A 3589-nucleotide genomic window follows, 5' to 3' on the forward strand; every position below is an offset into this window, starting at 1 on the left:
CTGTATAACTTATTTACATTAAACAAATCTATATCTTTCTTGGAACAGTTGATTTTTAAAAATTTTGTTAGCCAATCCTCCTTGCTTTTGTGATAGCTTCTAGATGAGACAAGAAAAATTCTCAATGACCATAAGTGGAAAATAAAGAGACAAAGAAAGTGAAAAAGAAAATTTTTCTAGAGTTTTGAGGAGTATAAACTTGAGAATGTGAAAGAGTGAATGAACAAGGAGAAGATGAAGGTGTTTATACTATATGGAAGACTCTAACAGCAAATACACTTTGAAAGAAAAAAAAAACAAACTTTTTTCATATGAGTACAAGGTTGTCGAAGCACAATGCCACCTGTTATCCAAAGTAAAACCATCCCTGCTCAGCTGCAGATAATGTTGTGGGTCCAAAACATTAGTTGAAATAATTTTTAATTCATTTCATTTTCTCACAACACAACACCAGAGGAACCAATCACACAGTGGATTTATTTTGGGTGAATCTGTCAATCATTAGGTGTTCTCTAGCCTCAGCCCTGCAAGTAAAATGATAACATTACAAAAAAAAATAATAACTCATGCAGGGATGTGGCATCAGAGTCTAATAATGTTGCTAAATTTCATTTCCTTAAAAAAAAATCGCTTGCCAGTAGGATCCTGGCAGCAGTTGTGGTGGCTGTCATCTTCTGTGGCTCTCCTTGCTGTCTCCCTTCCACTTCCAAACACATGACCTCTGAGGTGGCTCTGATAGTGTCATCAAAGTGTTCAGTGACATGAAGATGTGTAAGTCATTGACAGCTGAGGGAGTGAGGAAGAGCGAGAAGTCTGTGTTCTTCTGCCTGAGTGAGGGCAAGAACACTGCTACCCTGGAGGAGGGCCAGGAGATGCTGGTGGGTGGTGTGGGCCAGACTGGATGACACCTACCTATGCCACCGTTGTCAAGATGCTGCCAGACAAAGATGGCCTCTATGATACTATCTAGGAGACCAAGGAGAGCACAAGGAGCACCTGGTGTTTCATCTTCTGGGCCCCCGAGTCCTCATCCTTTACCAGCAAAATGATCTATGCTAGTTCCAAGGATTCCACCAAGAAGTAGTATGAATTCCACGCAAATGTCAAGAGGAGGTCAAGGATGCTGCACCCTGGCAGAGAAGCTGGGGGTGGATAGAGCTGTCATTTCCCTGGAGGACAAGCCTTTATGAGCCTCCTGCCTGGAGCATCTGGCTGTCCCAAACCTCCCCTGGGGGGGTTATAGGCTGATCCCTTCCTGCCAGACCAGAGGATTTGGGAAAGTCTCAATGGGAAGGGTAATTCCTTCAGCCCAGTTGCTAAACAGCCCCCTTCCACCAGATCTTCCTCCTCTCTCTATCCCTCGTGGTTCTAGCCTTCCCAAACTGCTTTTGATTCACTGTGATTCCTCTTCGGTTGAAGCAGACCAAATCCTTCCCAGGAACCCATTTTGGGCCTGGGGTGCTGTCTTTTATTCAAGGATACGCCTGCTCCCCACATGCTCCACCCCCATCCCATGCTGTCAACTTCTAGCTGCATTTTATTTATTACCAGACTCTGTGCTGGTCTGTTTGGTTCTGTGTATAAATGGAATATCGTGGTGTTGATCCTTCCCTGGGTCAGCTGCTTTCCTCCCCTTTCTCCTGGTCTTGACCACTCATGGAGACAGGACCAGTAAGGGACTTTCCATTAAAAAAAAGTCCATGGTATGTATGGATACAGTGTGAAGTCACTCATGATTGACATGAGGAGGGGGTGTTTCAAAATCAAGGCACTTGCTGCTTCACTAAGAATCAAGGCTGGGTGTGGTGGCATATGCCTGTAATCCCAGTGATTTAGGATGGCTGAGGCAGGAGCACTATGAGTTCAAAGCTAGCTTTAGTAACTTAGCAAGGCCCTGAGTGACTTAATGAGACCCTGTCTCAAAATAAAATAATTATTTTTAACAAAGGGGCTGGGAATGTTACTTAGTGGTTAACTGCCCCTGGGTTAACCAGGTACAAAAAAAATTAAATTAAAAGGTAATTATATTAATCAATTCATCTTCATAATCAGGATTATAACCCTTTAAAAGTAGTATTTTTCCTAATGTGTCTGGTCCAATATAATTTTTAGATTTCATATAGTTATATGTGTTAGAACATTGATACATTTTAACCATTTTAATAAATTGTATCAAAATGGCTGAAAATAAAATGCACTTTAGTGTTCAAGTATATGCCATGAGAGTATTATTATGGCAACATGCACTATAATATGGGCCAAAATTACTGCCATTTGGGACAGAGGTACTTTCTAAGTCTCTAAATTTTGAGAAAAATAAATATAAGATGATAGAGAAGTTGTCACGGGTAATCACTGAGCATAGAAAAGTGGGCAGATGTTGCTGGAATTGAAGACCCTGTATTTGAAGGAGGTAAGAGACCCAGAGCAACTGCTCTTGCTGACAGATGATGCCCAGGTTGAGAGAGGGAGAAGGGTGGATATGCAGATGTGATCATGCAACCTCACACTATGGACAACGCCCAGGTGTCTTAAGCAAGTCCCACCACTCCTGGAACAGGTCCAGAGCACTGGTGGGTGGAAATGGCAGACACTGGTGCCAGTTGGTGGGAGGGAGATGAAGAGTCAATTTTGAATGTTAAATTTGGTGATGTGAGAGTTAAATGGAATGTCAATCTTATAGTTGAATATAAGAACCTGGGGTTTAGGGAAATAAGAATAGAAATATGTGAGTCATTACAGTATATATGGAATTTAATGTCTGTGACAAAGATCAGAGGAGCAAGACACCCACCTCCAATGTAGAATTTAAGAGGGGGAGACACAAAGATCTCAGTAATCAAGTAGACACACACACACACACACAAACACACACTAATTTGAAAATGAAAATTAATTTCATATAGAAATTCCATAATGAACAAAGTCAAAACTTGAAATGTCACAAAGGGACTGGTTATGATTACTTAGAGAATGATTTAGGCAGAGACTAGAACAAATCTAATGACTAAACTCTGGGACATTTCAGTGTTTTATCATTAGAAGGATGAGGAAAAAGCAATACTTGATTTTGCCACTGATTTAATTAGTGTCAATTTGACAGAAATGAATTTGTGCTTTTTCATGATTTGGATCTGCATTTCTCTCATGACTACCGTCATGGAGCATCTTGCCATATGTTTTCAATTCCTGAGTTTGCTCATCTGTGAACAGACTGTATATTAGATGTGGCAATTTTAAATGATATACTATAAAATTAATTATTTCATATATAATTCTATAATCTTTCACATGTAGATTGAGTTGTGTGACCACCACCCACAATCAGGATGTACAACAATTTGATCACATTTTGCTCTTCTCTACCAGTACGATTGTGGCATTTCCCTCTTACTCTAGCCGGGCTTTCTTGCATGCTTCTTGAAACCATCTTGCATTTAATTCACCATTACCCAGAGTCCTTAAAAGAGTATTAAATCCTATGAGCAAGTACCCCTTATAGATAAACTCTCCTTTACTTAAACTTATGTTTCTTAGTCCAGCATACACACAGTCCAGGCTAGTGTGTAGCCTCTGGCTCCTAAACATA

At 40.4% G+C, this 3589-nt stretch overlaps 1 pseudogene; it reads left to right on the forward strand.

Moving 5' to 3' along the window:
- Positions 1 to 725: 725 nt before the first annotated feature.
- Positions 726 to 1917, forward strand: LOC125615135 (annotated as a pseudogene).
- Positions 1918 to 3589: the final 1672 nt, after the last annotated feature.

The sequence above is a fragment of the Marmota marmota genome, unplaced genomic scaffold (genome assembly GCF_001458135.2).
Source record: "Marmota marmota marmota unplaced genomic scaffold, marMar, whole genome shotgun sequence".
NCBI lineage: Eukaryota > Metazoa > Chordata > Mammalia > Rodentia > Sciuridae > Marmota > Marmota marmota.